The sequence below is a fragment of the Rhinoraja longicauda genome, chromosome 9 (assembly GCF_053455715.1).
Source record: "Rhinoraja longicauda isolate Sanriku21f chromosome 9, sRhiLon1.1, whole genome shotgun sequence".
Classification (NCBI taxonomy): Eukaryota; Metazoa; Chordata; class Chondrichthyes; order Rajiformes; family Arhynchobatidae; genus Rhinoraja; species Rhinoraja longicauda.
The window spans coordinates 54,046,345-54,063,537 of NC_135961.1; positions in this window are offsets into that span (position 1 = coordinate 54,046,345).

Genomic DNA, 17,193 nt, shown 5'->3' on the forward strand with positions numbered 1-17,193 from the left:
AGGAACAGCTTCTTCCCGACTGTTATCTGATCATTGAATGGTCCTCCCATTAGCTAGGGGTGTGGTCCCAATTTCCCAACCTACCTCACTGCAGCCCTTGCACTTTTTGATTATTTGCACTTACTCTGTAACTTGTAACATTATAACGCTATAAAACCATTTTATGTATTTTTCTCTTTGCACTACTTGTTGAACTTGTGTGACACTTTGATTGCACTGTGTAGGAAGGAACTACACGTGATAGTTTATACCGGATTGACACAAAATGCTGGAGCAACTCAGTGGGACAGGCAGCTTTGGGTCATGACCCTTCTTCAGTCCGAAGAAGGGTCTCGACCCGAGACGTCACCCATTCCTTCTCTCCAGAGATGCTGCCTGTCCCGCTGAGTTGCTCCAGCATTTTGTGTCAAATTCTATGATATGATTTGAGTGGATGGCATGCAAACAAATTCTTTCACTGTATCTCGGTACACTTAACAATAAGAAACCAATACCAATTTCTGACCCAAAGATCTGCTAACAGAGCGAGAGACTGAGGGAGCGCAGGCTCATCCCTCCCCCCTCCCCACCAGAGTATCCGTTCTCTCGCCACTTACCACCCGGAGAAGCTGAGAGTTATCTTTGTCTTCCTTGTAGCTACCGAAAGTCGAGAACCCAGCTGACTTCCTGCAGGAAGGGGAGACAGCAGATGTTAGAGAGCTCCCATCTCTCCAGGTGTGGCAAGCAGTCACACTCTCCCCAACACCCCACCCTGGAGGGCCAGGCAACAATCCAGCAGGGTTCATGATCACGTTCTGGTGGGTACGAGCATCATTCCCTGTTGGAGTTCCAACCAGGCAGACCTCATCTTGACCAACACTAGAGGCAGCGCGATGGAGCATCAGTAGAGTTGCTGCCTTAGAGGTGCCAGAGACCCGGGTTTGATTCTGACTATGGGTGCTGTCTGTACGGGGTCTGTCCCGTGACCTGCGTGGGTTTTCCCCTTGACCTGCATGGGTTTTCTCTGGGGTCTATGGTTTCCTCCCACACTCCAAAGATGTACAGTTTGTAGGTTAATTGGCTTCGGTAAAATTGTAAATTGTCCCTAGTGTGTAGGATAGAGCTAGTGTACCGGATTGCTGGTCGGCACGGACATGGTGGGTCAAAGGGCCTGTTTCCACGATCTAAACTCTCTAAACTATACTAAAACTGGATCCTTCACTCAGGCCTGTGTGTAATTGCTCTCAGGCAACTCACACCCTTTAGCCATATAGAGTCATATAGCATGGAAGACCCTTCAGTCCAACTCTTCCTGCCGACCAAATTGAGCTAGTCCCTCTTGCCTGCATTTGGACCCCATCCCTCCAAATCTTTCCTATCTGTATAGTTATCCAACATCTTTTAAATATTATAGTTATACTTGCCTCTACCACTCCTTCTGGCTGCTCATTCCATATACCCACCACCCTGTGTGAAAACGTTTGCCCCCTCATGTCCCTTTTAAATCTTTCCTCTTACCTTAAACCCTTGCCCCCTAGTTATAGACTCCCTTAGTCTTGGGGAAAACAAACAAGGCTATCTTTGGTATGATTTTATAAACCTACTAGACCAAGTGGACCCGTTGGGCCCAAATCTCTCCTGCATTGGTGCAGCACCCTCTCCTCCCTCACTCCCTCCTCCCCTCTCTCCCCCCCCCCCCCCACTCCACCCTCCCCTCTCCCCCTCCCTCCCCCCCTCCCCCTACCTTCCACTTCCCCCCTCCTTCCCCCTCCCCCCACTCCATCCCCCTCAACCCCTCTTATCCCCCCATCCTCCCTCTCCCTCCACCCTCTTCCTCCACTCTCCCCCTCCCCATCCCCCTCAACCCCCTTTATCCCCCCCTCCATCATCCCCTCCCCCCTCCTTCCACACCCCCCTTCCCCTTCCCCCTTCCCCTTCCCCTCCACTCGACCCCCCTCAACCCCCTTTATTCCCCCTCCCTCCCTATGAGATAGATTTAAACTTTAAAATGTGAATAACTTTAAAAATATAACACCGATTTCATTGAAACTTCTTCCATTAGCACCAAAGGGACGATGGTGAGTAAGGTGGGCCTAAAATTGTCACGCTATCGTGTACCGTTTTGGCTGCAGTTCAGGAACAAACAAACAAACAAGAGTTTTAGTGTATAGATATACGATCACCCCTTTGCCTCCTACACTCTAGGGAAGAAAATCCCAGCCTATCCAGCCTCTTATAACTGAAGAACTCCAGACCCGGTAACATCCTTGTAAATCTTTTTTGCACCTTTTCCAGTTTAATAATATAATTCCTATTGATGGGTGACCACAGCAGCACACAGAACTCTTACAAACGTCTTGTACAACTGTACAATAGCTACGATTCCAGTACTCAATACCCTGATCGATGAAGGCAAGCACGCTAAACACCTTCTTCACCACTCTGATTACCAATGTTACTACTTTCAGGCAACCATGTACCTGCATGCTCTTGGTCTCTGTCCTATAACACTTGCCGGACTCCTACTATTTACTGTATTGTAAAGTACTTGGCCTTGTCCTTTCTCCAACGTTGTGTCCTTGCTACAAAACCACCCCTTTATCACCCATCCTCAATTGCTCCTTGAGAAGGTGGAAATGAGCCTCCAACTTGAATTGACGTGGTTTCAGTTCAATTGAAGGTGCTCCCACGGTGCTGTTGAGGAGGGATTTGCAAAAGGACAGGACATAGATTTACTGTATTTCCAAATGCCATGACTTGTGGGGAAGCTTCTGAGATTCATATAGCGGCAGGGAAACAGGCTCTTCGGCCCACCGAGTTCATGCTGACCATTGATCACCCATTCGCACCAATCCCAGTTTATCCTCATCCGAAATGAAGGCCGGGATTGGACGCGAGTCGCAGGAGCTGTGATGTAGCAGTTCAACCAGCCATGCCACTGTGTCACCATTCCCCAGAGACTGTTGTCTTCTGCCTACCCTGCTGGAGGAGATCACAGGTCTGGGTGAGATTGGTCTGAGTAACCTCCATAAGGCTTATAGACGGTGCACACTGCAACTACTGTGCACCAATGGTAGAGGGATGAGGTTTTGGGCAATGGACGGGTACTGATCAAGCAGATGGCTTTGTCCTGGATGTTCATTGATTGATCGAGCCATGGAGTCAGTCAGCATAGAAACAGGCCCTTTGGCCCGCCATGTTACCATCAAGTACCCATAATGTGTAGGAAGCAACTGCAGATGCTAGTTTATACCGAAGATTGACACAAAATGCTGGAGTAACTCAGCGGGTCAAGCAGCATCTCTGGAGAAAAGGAATAGGTGACGTTTCAGGTCGGAACTACTCTTCAGACTGATTCTGATTCTGAATCGTCACCTATTCCTTTTCTCCAGAGATGCTGCCTGACCCACAGAGTTACTCCAGCATTTTGTGTCCGATCTGCACTAATTCCATTCCCAGCACCAGGTTGGTAGCTTTCAATGAGATAATGATTCCAATGCTCATACAAATACTTCTGAACTGAGAGTCTGAGAGTCTCCTGAGAATCTCTGCCTCCAACATCCCGTCAAGTCAGTGTGGTCCAGATTTCAACCACCTTCTTGGTGAAAGGAATTCTCCTCTGGTCCCCTATAATCCTCTTATTCTTCACCTTAAACCAGTGCCCTCTGGTTTTAGGCATCTCCGTTAAGGGAAACATTTTCTGACTATTCAAAAAACCCCACAGGAACATAAGAAAAGAGGAGCAGGTGTTGGTAATTCAACCCCTCAAGCCTGTCTCACCTATCAGTATTAAGGCTGATCGATACCAGCATCAGCTTCTCTCCTGTGTCAGTTCCCTATAATCCTCAAGTCATCAATCATTCAAATATATATCTACCTTCACCTTAAATATTTCGGATGATGAGAGAATGATGAGAGTGGTGAATCTGTGGAATTCTTTGCCACAGAAGGTAGTTGAGGCCAGTTCATTGGCTATATTTAAGAGGGAGTTAGATGTGGCCCTTGTGGCTAAAGGGATCAGGGGGTATGGAGAGAAGGCAGGTACGGGATACTGAGTTGGATGATCAGCCATGATCATATTGAAAGGCGGTGCAGGCTCCTGCACCTATTTTCTAAAACCACCACAGGTCACGGGGAAAACATACAATTTCCATACAGAGAAGCAAACATAATCAGGATCAAACCTGGGTCTTTGGCGCTGTAAGGCAGCAACTGAACTGCTGCGCCACCATGCTATGTGTAGGATGGTATTAGTGTATGGGGTGAGCTGATGGGGCCTGTTTTGGTGCCGTATCTCCAAACTAAACTTTGCAGTTGTACACCAAGCTCCCTCTGTTCCTCAGTATTCCTCGGTCATTCACAATGAATGTCCTACCCTTATTGAATCTCCCAAAATGTATCACCTTGAACTTATTGGGATTAAGTTCCATTGATCTGCCCAGTTTATCTGCTGATCAATATCATTCTGTAACTGAACTGTACCCGTCTCACTATCAACAACCTAACAGCAACATCATATCAAGAGCAGCTGCTCAATTTTACATAGAAACAGAGAAACATCGAAAATAGGTGCAGGAGTAGGCCATTCGGCCCTTCAAGCCAGCACTTCCATTCAATATGATCGTGGCTGATCATCCAAAATCAGTACCCTGTTCCTGCTTTCTCCCCATATCCCCTGGTTCTATTAGCCCGAAGAGCGATATCTCATTACCTCATGCAGGTCCCGCAGGAGATCAGCAGGAGGACGAGAAGCAGGATGCTCAAGGCGTAGAACAGGTCCAGGTTCACGACGTAGGGCGCGGTGCCAACCGACCAGCTCTCTGCGCTGCCCAGGACCACCGGCGGAGCCATGAGGAGGAGGACTTAACGCATCTGAAACACAAGGCCATACGATCGCTGACTCTCCGTGGGACTGTATGGTGAATAACAAGTTCAGGATACAGGCCTGCCCATTCACCTCCAGAAGAAACACGGAGCAAGGGTGTCCTTGCTCAGGAAGTGGGCGTAATCTACACCCTGTTTTAAACTCTATGGGAGTGGTTGGTGAGCGGGACGTTGGTGGGGGTTGTTGATGTTTGGAGCAGGAGGGAGGGTGAGGTCTGGTGGTGGCTTCTCCCACATCTCTCACCAGAGGAAGGATGATGTTAAACTAATCTCCTCTGCCCGCACATCATCCAAAGCCCTCCATTCACTGTACACCCATATGCCTCCCCAAAAGCCTTTTAAATGCCATTTCCCTATCTGCCTCCATCCCCACCCCTGGCAGTACATTCCAGGCAGCCACCACTCTCTGTGTAAACAATTTGCTCCCGTACATCTCCTTTAATTTTTGCCCCCTCTTAATGCCGTGCCCTCGAGACGTTGATGTTTCCACCCTGGGGAGAAAGTTTCTGACTATCTATCCCATATGCAACTGGCAGGTTCGATCCCGACCTCTGGTGCTGTCCGAGTGGGCAGTGTGCACGTTCTCTCCGTGATTGCCTGTGTTTTGCCCGGATGCTCCGGCTCCTTCCCACATCCCAAGGAAACGCAGGGTCAGAGGATCAATTGTAAACTGGCCTTCACGTGCACTTGTGGTAGAATGTGGGGGAGAAGACGGGAATGCGGGAGAATAGTTTACAAGGAATTTAAGCAGGTCACAGGATTGCCCTGCACCCAGCACAGGCACGTTGGGCTGAATGGCCTTGTGCCATACAGGAAATACAAATTGAGTTTCCCATCCTGGTTGTGGGGAGGGGGGGGGGGGGGGAAATGGAGGGGAGTAAGGACATTTCTGCAGCTCTCCACCACCCCTGACCCTCAACAACACCAGTCCCTCTCTGGCAACCCTGCAGATAACTGCTCCAGTGCCTCAGCTTGAGACAGCCATGCTCTCTGGGTGCTGATTACTTTGCTGATTCACCCTTGCTGATGTTTCTCTGGACAGATGCAGGCTGTCTGGACTAAGCAGCAAAGTTTCTACCTGCCCCTTCCTCCCGAGCCTGACTCTGACACAAGGCTGTCTTCGTTCCAACACCCGGTTCCAGTCCCTCGACCCCTCCCAATCTCTCCCCGCGTCTTGCTCCCCTTCCTCTCCAGCCTCTTGCAACCACCCTGTCCACACCGCCGCCCTCCCGCACCCCGCGTCGTGCACTCACAGACGTCCGCTGGTGTTTGCTGACGGCCTTATCCAAGCCCGATCCTTAGGGGTAGGCAGCTGATTGAGACAAGGAAGAGCATGGGTGAAGGTACTGCCACCACATCCTGCAACAAGGGGGCCAAAGTTTATCTCCCGCCGTGCACAACACCGCCACAACTTCACCGCACTGATCTTTGAACAGTCGACTTTTTTTCAATACTTCCTCACTCTCTCTCTCTCTCTCTCTCTCTCTCTCTCTCTCTCTCTCTCTCTCTCTCTCTCTCTCTCTCTCTCTGTCTCTCTCCCTTTTCCTCCAAGTGTAAAGATTAACCAGCCCGAGCAATCAGCCAGTTTGGCACAAGAAGGCAGGGTGGAATGAACTTCGTGGAAGAGGACTCTGCCACCCACACAGCACACTCTGACCCTGACACACCACGGCTCATCCCTCTGACAGCTTTAACTGCTTCAGAGCCATGCTCCTCCTGGTATCAGTCGCATCCCATCCTTGCCCTGATGGAAGCAGGAAATGCTGGAGACACTCAACATGTCAGGCAGCGTCTTCAAAGACACATCTTCCCTACAGCCATCAGGCTATTAAACACTACAACCTCCAAATAAGCTCTGAACTACATAGACTTGGGGCATTGGTTTTGTCTTTTTGCACTATTATTGTTTGTTTTTGTGTATGTATTTGTGTATATACTATATATAGATACATATACATAAATATATATATATATATATATATATATATATATATATATATATATACACACTTAGATATATACTAAAAGACAAGAAAAAAGTTCAGTGTTTATATTATATATATATATGTATGTTTGGATGTACATGCATATATATAATAAAACACAAGAAAAAAAGTTCCGTTTATTTTTGTATATATATATATATATATAGAATAGCAAATTTGCAGATGATACCAACGTGGGTGGTTTTGCAGATAGTGAAGATGGTTGTGAAAGATTGCAGCAGCATCTTGATCAATTGGCCAAGAGGGCTGAGGAATGGTTGATGGAATTTAATGCAGAAAAATGTGAGGTATTGCATTTTGTGAAGTCTAACATGGGCATGACCCACACAGTGAATGGTAGGGCTCTGGGTAGTGTTGTAGAGCAGAGGAGTGCAGGTGCATAGCTCCCTGAAGGTGGAGTCACAGGTAGATTGGGTGGTCAAAAAAGTGTTTGGCACATTGCCCTTCATCAGCCAGAGTATTGAGAATAGTTGGAAGGTCATATGTATAAGACGTTGGTGAGGCCACATTTAGAGTATTGTGTTCAGTTCTGTGCACCGTGTTAGAGGAAAGATTTTGTCAAGCTCGAAAGGGTACAGAGAGGATTTACACGGATTTTGCCAGGACTAGAGGGTCTGAGGTATAGGCAGATGTTGAGTAGGCTGGGACGCTATTCATTGGAGCGCAGGATGATGAGGGGTGATCTTATAGAGGTGTATAAGATCATGAGAGGAATAGATTGGGTAGATGCACAGAGTAGGTGAATCGAGGACCAGAGGACATAGGTTTAAAGTGAAGGGAAAAAGATTTAATAGGAATCAAGAGGTGTAACATTTTCACACAAAGGGTGGTGGGTGTATGGAACAAGCTGCCAGAGGAGGTAGTTGAGGCAGGGACTATCCAAACCTTTAAGAAGCAGTTAGACAGAAACATTGATAGGACAGGTTTGGAAGAATATGGACCAAATGCTGGCAGGTGGGACTAATGTAGCTGGGACATGTTGGCTAGTGTGGGCAAGTTGGACCAAAGGGCCTGTTTCCACACTGTATCAATCTATGACTGTATGACTCTCTGACTATATATATATATAGTGTGAATATATATATATTGTGTGAATATATATATATATAAACACACTCAAACACACAAAACTTTTTTTTCTCATTTATTATATTGTTTACAGAGTACAATGTTTCCATATTCTGTTGTGCTGCTGTAAGTAAGAATTTCATTGTTTTGTCTGGGACATATGGCAATAAAACACTCTTGACTTGACAGTTACTTTCTCTCTTTCCCATTTTTGATGAAATGACTTGGAATTGAAAATGTAACTCTTTTTTACTTTCTCCACAGATGCTGCCTGACCTGCCGAGTGTTTCCAGCATCTTCTGTCTTCCAGCTTTTAGATATTTCCCTCCTCCTGCTTTCATCCTCACAGCATGATGCGGCCACCACCATGCTTCACCATAGGTATGGTATTGGCCAGGTGATGAGTGGTGCCGCTTGGCATTCAGGCCAAAGAGTTCAATCTTGGTTTCATCAGACCAGAGAATCTTGTTTCTCATGGTCTGAGAGTCTTTAGGTGACTTTTGGCAAACTCCAAGTGGGCTGTCATGTGCCTTTTACTGAGGAGTGGCTTCCGTCTGGCCATTCTACCATAAAGGACTGATTGGTGGAGTGCTGCAGATATAGTTTTCCTTCTTGAAGGTTCTCCCATCTTCACAGAGGATCTCTGGAGCTCTGTCAGAGTGACCATCGGGCTCTTGGTCACCTCCCTGACCAAGGCCCTTCTCCCCCGATTGCTCAGTTTGGCCGGGCGGCCAGCTCTACGAAGAGTCCTGGTGGTTCCAAAGTTCTTCCATTTAAGAATGATGGAGGCCACTGTGCTCTTCGGGACCTACAATTCTGCAGAAATTGTTTTATACCCTTCCCCAGATCTGTGTCTCGATACAATCCTGTCTTGGAGGTCAATTCCTTCGTCTTCATGGCTTGGTTTTTGCTCTGACATGCACTGTCAATTGTGGGACCTTATATAGGTGTGTGCCTTTCCAAATCATGTCCAATCAATTTAATTTACCACTAGTGGACTCCAATCAAGTTGTAGAAATATTTCAGGGATAATCAATGGAAACAGGATGAACATAAGCTCAAGTTTGAGTGTCATAGCAAAGGGTCTGAATACTTACGTAAATGTGATATTTCAGTTATTTCTTTTTAATTACTTTGCAAAAATTTCTAAACACATGTTTTTCTTTTTTATTATGGGGTATTGTGTGTAGATTGCTGATTTTTTTCAAAAATTAATCCATTTTAAAATAAGACTGTAATGTAGTAAAATGTGGAAAAAGTGAAGGGGTCTGAATACTTTCTGAATGCACTGTATGTGTTGCCACTTTCAGGGACCAAGATCCCTCTGTACATCAATGCTGTTAGGTTTCTTGGCATTAACTGTATTGGTTTCTTGGAACTAACTGTATACTTTCTCATTACATTTGTCGCCCCAAAGTGCAACACCTCAGACTTTCTTTAGAGATACAGTGCGGAAACAGGCCCTCCGGCCCACCAAGTCCATCCAGAGAGATCCCCGTACACATACACTACACTACACACGAGGGACAATATACATTTTTTTTAACCAAAGCCAATTAACCTACAAATCTATACATCTTTGGAGCGTGTGAGGAAACCAGACCCCCCAGAAAAAACCCACGCTGTCACAGGGAGAACATACAAACTCCGTACAGACAGCACCTTTAGTCAGGATCGAACCCAGGTCTCCGGTGCTGTAAGGCAGCAACTCTACCGCTGTGCCACAGTGCCGCCCCTTGCTCGGAGTAAACACCATCTCCTATTCCTTTGCTTATATCCATCACTGATCTATAACCTTTGACAGCCTTCCTCACTGACCGCAACTCAACAGATTTTGATCTCAATTAGCAAATCTTGACGGATAAACCTGACAGTCTCCTCCCCTCACCCTCCTCCTGCAGTGTCGGTTAGCTGGGTGAGAGAGGGCGATATTGATTATTTTCCGATGTTCCTTCCTACCACCCTGACTATGGCCCCCTGCACCTCTCACTGGATCTCCTGCACGTCAGTACCCAGTGACCGCAGTGGGTAACAGGTGCGAAGGACGGCTGCAATGGGCTGCATTTGGGCGCAATCTGTAGTCCCCATTACAAAATGCCTGTCAGGTCTCTTTGACAAAAGCCATAGGGCGGCGGAATGAGGCTTGGTTTCTGTGCTCTGTTCTCACATATCACTGACCTTGACCATGTGCTCAAATGTAACCAGTGCACTCATGATATGAGAGAGGCACAGACCGGATCTCCAGCAGTCCCGACCCACCGCTCTGCAAGATTCCAATATCAGGCTGCAAGACTCCAGCTACAGTCAACACAAGAGGCAAACAAGGGGCGAGAGGGTGAGGAGAGGGTGAGGGAGACGGTCAAAGAGACAGGGTGAATGAGAGGCTCCCAAAGGTAGACACACAGCATTAGAATTACATGTGAAACGGTTTCTCAGGGGAAAAGCAGATCACGAGCCTTGGCAGAATCACCGAATGGCTACTGTGCAGAAGGCCATTTGACCCATTGAATCTATACTGGCTTTAATTAATAAAATGTCGTTTGTTTCCCTTCCCCACCCCCTGCCATTAGCCTTGTAAATCTCTTCCTTCAGATACTTATCTTGTTCCCTTTGACCACTACAACTGAACCCACCCCCCCCCCCCCTCCCCCACTGCCTTCTCCGTTTGTGCACTTCTGGTCCGATACATAATGTAGAAAATAAATCCTCACATCCCTTTTGATTTTTGAGGCAATCATCTTCATTCTACATGCCTGGTTGCAGATATTTCCACAATGGGAACAGTTTTTCTTGCTTTCTTTCCTCTGTCTGTACCCTTCATGATTCAATCATGGTTGATCCACCTTTTCCTCTCAGCCCCATTCCCCTGCCATTTCCCCTGACACCCTTACTCACTAGATCCTTTGCTCCTGAGCTCTGCGCCTCTATTTTTAAAACCCAGTTCACAGAACAAAGAACATTGCACAGCACAGCACAGGAATGGGCCGTTCGGCCTACAATGTCTGTGACCTCAATTTAAACTGAGCCCTGCGTGTGATCTATTTTCCCTCCAACCCCTGTCTGTTCAGCTTATTTACAATATATATTAATATATTTACAATATATATTAATGATTTACAATATATATTAATGATTTGGACGAGGGAATTGAATGCAACATCTCTAAGTTTGCGGGTGACACGAAGCTGGGTGGCAGTGTTAGCTGCGAGGAGGATGCTAGGAGGCTGCAGAGTGACTTGGATAGATTGGGCGAGTGGGCAAATGCATGGCAGATGCAATGTAATGTGGATAAATGTGAGGTTATCCACTTTGGCAGCAAGAACAGGAAAGCAGAGTATTACCTGAATGGTGGCCAATTAGGAAAAGGGGAGATGCAACGTGACCTGGGTGTCATGGTGCACCAGTCATTGAAAGCAAGCATGCAGGTGCAGCAGGCAGTGAAGAAAGTGAATGGTATGTTAGCATTTATAGCAAGAGGTTTGAGTATAGGAGCAGGGAGGTTCTGCTGCAGTTGTACAGGGCCTTGGTGAGACCGCACCTGGAGTATTGTGTACAGTTTTGGTCTCCTAATCTGAGGAAAGACATTCTAGCCATAGAGGGAGTACAGAGAAGGTTCACCAGATTGATCCCTGGGATGGCAGGACTTTCATATGAAGAAAGACTGGATAGACTAGGCTTATACTCACTGGAATTTAGAAGATTGAGGGGGGATCTTATAGAAACATATAAAATTCTTAAGGGGTTGGAGAGGCTAGATGCGGGAAGCTTGTTCCCGATGTTGGGGAAGTCCAGAACCAGGGGTCACAGCTTAAGGATAAGGGGGAAGTCTTTTAGGACCGAGATGAGAAAACATTTCTTCACACAGAGAGTGGTGAGTCTGTGGAATTCTCTGCCACAGAAGGTAGTTGAGGCCAGTTCATTGGCTATATTTAAGAAGGAGTTAGATGTGGTCCTTGTGGCTAAAAGGATCAGGGGGTATGGAGAGAAGGCAGGTACAGGTTACTGAGCTGGATGTTCAGCCATGATCATATTGAATGGCGGTGCAGGCTCGAAGGGCCGAATGGCCTACTCCTGCACCTATTTTCTATGTTTCTATGTTTCTATCTCAACATGCTGCACCCCTCTCCACCAACAACACAGAGATACGTCAAGACTCTCCATTCTTGTCGCCTTTTTACAATTGAGCCACCCTGGTTTATCTTGCCTCCTCTCATTCTTCCAACCAAAGTTACATTTCACAACAGTAACTTTCACCTCCCACCACTCTGTTCCTCCCACTAGCCTACATATACAACGCTGAAGTCTTTTACTGTCCTCCTCACGGTTTATTGCAGGTCCAGGCTTTTTTGTCACCTGTAAATTTGCAAACTGTGCCCTGTTTAGTTCAGTTCATCGTCACGTGTACCAAGGTACATTGTAAAGCTTTTGTTGCATGCTAACCAGTCAGTGGAAAGACAGTACATGATTAAAATCGAGACATCTACAGTGTACTGACACACGATAAAGGGAATAATTATGAGTGCAAAATAAAGTCCAGTAAAGTCCAGTTAAAGATAGTTCGAGGGTCTCCAGATAGTAGCTCAGGAGCGCTCTCTAGTTGCTGATAGGATAGTTCAGTTGCCTGATAACATCAGTGTCCCTGAATCTGGAGGTGTGCATTTTCACACTTCAGTGTCCCTTGCCTGATGGGTGAGGGGAAAAGAGGGAGTGACCGGGGCAGCATGACATGTAAATGGACTCAATGGAAGGGAGGTTGGTTTGTGTGAAGGTCTGTGCTGCGTCCACAATCTGGACTTTCTGCAATTTCTTGCGGTCTTGGATGGGGTTGCTTCCAAACCATGGTGCGATGCATCGTGACAACATGCTTTCTGTGGCGCATTTGTAGAAATTTGTGAAAGTTGTCAGGAGACATGCCAAACTTCCTAAACCTTCTCAGAAGTGGAGGTGTTGGTGTGCCTTCTTGGCCATTGCTTCCATATGGGTGGTCCAGGACAAGTTGCTGGTGATGTTTACTCCTAGAAACTTCGGCACCAATCACCTCTGTCCCGATCACTAATAGGCAGTGTCAATATACAATGTCGATGGTGGTCAAGTCACTAGTCAATGCCTGGCCAGTCAATCTCAAGACTGGAGTTCAATCCAACCCGAATAGCTGTGGAATTTAATTTTGGTTAATAATCTGGTTTAGCGGCCCCTGGTGGTGAACCACGTGCAGTACATAACCTTCGGCTCGGGAGAGAAGTATGGGAAGCTGGCGCGCGGCAGAGAGGGGAGAGAGCGAAGAGAGGAGTGGTGTAGGGAATTAAAGTGGTGTTGGACGAACTTCGTGTGCTGCCTCATTCTTCGACGGACAGCTCCGTGTCCGCTACATCTGGTGACCAGCCGACGTCCAAAATAGAGATTCTGGCGGATCAAAATGCACGCTGCCAGTGACCAACCAGACCAGGCCCAACTCGACGCAGCCGCCCTGAAACAGCCGACTTTCTGGACCGCCCAGCCGCGAGTATGGTTTCAACAGGTCGAGGCGCAGTTTTATCTTTGCGGGGTCACGCTACTATTACGTGGTATTTCGGTATTTCCTGGAGGGCCGAGACTTCATTGCCTTTACCGACCATAAGCCCCTCACCTTCGCCAAGGTCAAGGTTGCGGACCCCTGGTCTGCTCGGCAGCAGCGCCAACTCACGGCAATCTCGGAGTTTACCACGGACACCCGCCACATCGCCGGGAAAAGTAACCTGGCCGCAGATGTCTTGTCCCGCCCGGCTGTGGTAGCCGTTCTCGACGTGGCCCTGGGAATTGGTTATTCCGCTTTGGTGGCGGCGCAGCTGGCAGACGAGGACATGAAGGCGTACCGAACTGCCATCACAGGTCTGGTGCTCGAGGACGTTCCTTTGGGTCCCACCGGCATCACCGTCCTGTGTGACACCTGTTGTTCCGGCATCGTCGGGTTTTCGACGCCATTCATGGTTTGGCCCACTCATCTATCTGGGCGACGGTGGCGTTAGTTGCTACAAAATCCGTGTGGCATGGGTCGCTGAAGCAGGTCGGCCATTGGGCCCGGACGTGCATTGCATGTCAAACATCAAAGATTCAGCGGCTCGTCTGGGCGCCTGTTCAAGACTTTGTAGTGCCTCGCAGGCGTTTCGACCATGTCCACGTTGATATCGTGAAGCCGCTGCCTCCGTCCCGCGGCATCTCGCATCTGCTTATGGTGGTGGACTGTTTCACACGGTGGCAGGAGGCCATCCCGCTCATCGACACCTCGGCCATATCATGTGCACGTGCCCTGGTGGCCTATTGGATTGGCCGTTTTGGGGTACCGCTGGACATCTCATCCGACCGGGGTGCCCAGTTCACGTCAGAGCTGTGGTCCGCAATGGCTCGCCTGTTGGGGACTCAGCTCCACCACTCGACGGCTTACCACGCCCAGTCCAATGGGTTGGTGGAATGTTTCCACTGCTGTTTTAAGGACGCTTTGAGTGCTCGCCGCCCCGGTCCCGGCTGGATGGATGAGTTGCCGTGGGTGCTGTTGGGGATTCGCACCGCCCCAAAGGAGGACTTGCAATCTTCATTGGCAGAATTGGATTACAGCTTTCCACTTACCGTGCCCGGGGGATTTATTCCAACCACGGGCAGCCTCCAGGAGTCACCGTCATCGATGTTGGTCCATCTGCGGGAGAGGCTCGGCGCCCTGTCTCCTGTTCCAACGTCCCGGCATGGTGTCACTCCATCGTATGTGCCTCCGGCTCTTACCGACAGCTCGTATGTTTTCCTTCGCTGCGATGCACACAGGTCGTCCTTGCAGCGCCCATATGAAGGTCCTTTTCGGGTGCTGCGACATGGGCCCACGACTTTTGTATTGGACATGGGGTGTCGGCAAGAGACTGTGTCGGTGGCTCGCTTGAAACCGGCACATCTGGACCTGAGCGAGCCAGTACAGGAGGCCCAGCCTCGCCGTTGTGGGCATCTGCCGTCTCGGGTCTGACCTAATTCATCCTTACAGGGCAGGCCCCTTTTGCGCAGGGATGTATGTACAAGGTCCGGCCGCCTTTTTTGGCTGCCCGTCCAGTTTTGCACCTCTGGTTCTGGGGGGGTCATGTAGCGGCCCCTGGTGGTGAACCACGTGCACTACATAACCTTCGGCTCGGGAGAGGTCACGAGGTGCACCAGGGGAGTATGGGAAGCTGGCGCGCGGCAGAGAGGGGAGAGAGGGGAGAGAGGAGTGGTGTAGGAAATTAAAGTGATGTTGGACGAACTTCGTGTGCTGCCTCATTCTTTGACAGCCAACTGCGTGTCCACCACACAGGGATTATTTTGGAAGTTTACTTTTCGCAATAGACTGTCACAAAATCCATATTTTCCAGTAATGTTACAATGGGCTACAAAGTGACTCAGGCAGTCTTGCTGGCAACGATGCGTTCCTTCTCTACGAGCTCAATGCATTTATATTCACTTTAAATAGAAGGTCAGTGAAATGCCACTTTCCTCCTCAACAGCCTCGGGTGCACCAGGTCACTGCCGCAGATGTCAGATCGACCTTCCTGAGAGTGAACCCACGGAAAGCATCCTCAGGACCTTGCTGGAGCAGCTAGCTGGAGTATTCCTCTCTCTGCTTCATTCTGAGATTCACACCTCCTTTAGGAAGACCACGATCATCCCAGTGCTAAAGAAAAGCAAGACAGTATGCCTTAGGGTAGTCATGAAGGGTCTGATGAAGGGTCTCAACCCGAAACATCACCTATTCCTTTTCTCCAGATATGCTGCCTGACCCGCTGAGTGACTCCAGCATTTTGTACATGAATTAAAAAAGGCTGGGGTTGATTAAGGATAGTCAGCATGGTTTTCTGTATGGGGGATTGTGCCTTATGAGTATGATTGAGTAGTTGAAGAAGCATCGAAGATGTTGGTAGGGCAGTATATGTACTTTATATGGACCTGCATTAGCAGGCTGTTTAATAAAGTTCCAAATGGTAGACTGCTCTGGAAGGTTAGATTGCATGGCATGCAGGAAGAGTTAGATAATTGGATACATAATTGGCTTGACAGTAGGAACTGGAGGGTAAAGGTGGAAGATGATTTTCGGACTGGAGTCCTGTGACTAGGTGGGCCTCAGGGGTGAGTGCTAAGCCTATTGTTGTTCATCATCAACATTAATGTTTTGGATAAGAATGTATGATTAGCAAGTTTGTAGAAGGCACTAAAATTAGGTGTTATTGGAAACAGTGTCAAGAAGTACAGTGGAATTTTGATCTACTGGGTGAGGGCCCAAGGAATGGCATATGACGTTTAATTCAGATAAGTGTGAGGTTTCGCATTTGGGAAGTCAAACCAAGTTAGGACTTTCACAATGAATGATAGAGCCTTGGAGAGTGTGGCAGAATGCAGGAGTACAAGTACATAGTTTGCTCAAAGTGTCATCACAGTTAGTCAGGGTGGAGAAGGTGGCTTTTGGAATGCAGGCTTTCGTCAATCAGGACATTGAGTACAGAGGTTGGGATGCTCCTGTTACAACTGCACTCAATGTTGGAGTATTGTGTTCAGTTGTGGTTACTCTGCTGTAGAAAAAATACCATTAGCTGGAAAGAGAACAGAAGATATTTACAAAGCTGTTGCCAGGACTTGAGGGACTGAGGTATAGGGAGAGGTTGCACAGGCTAGGATTATTCATAAGAGTGTAGAAAACTGGGGGATGATCTTATAGAGATGTGTGAAATCATGACTGGCACATACAGTACAGGGTAAATGCACACAGTCTTTGTCTAAGGGTTGGGGAATCAAGAACCACAGGGCGTAGGTTTAAAGTGATTGGGGAACCTAAGGAGTAACTTTTTCCACACAGAAGAGCAGTTATATGGAAGGTGCTGCCAAAGTGGTTGAGGTGTGTATAGTAATAATATTTAATAGACAGATACATGGATCGGTACAGTTTTGATGTGGGGTCAAACAGGGCAATAGGACTAGCATAGATGATACTTTGGTCGGAATGGAGGAGTTGTGCCGAAGGGCCTTTTTCCGTATGTATGACTCTGACTATAAGTGGTTCACGGAGAACTCGGTATTGCCCCCTTTCTGGGGGCTGCAACATTTTTGAATGAGCAGGAACAGGAAAAGCAGTGCACCCTCCCTCAGCATTGCACTGTTTCAGCTCATGCTCGAACCACTGGAATAGTAGCCTGGAGTTGCCGCTGACTCAGCGCAGGGAGAGTTCCCCCAGGGAAAGGGGAAGGAATGGTTGATGTGACAGGAAGGCAGGAGA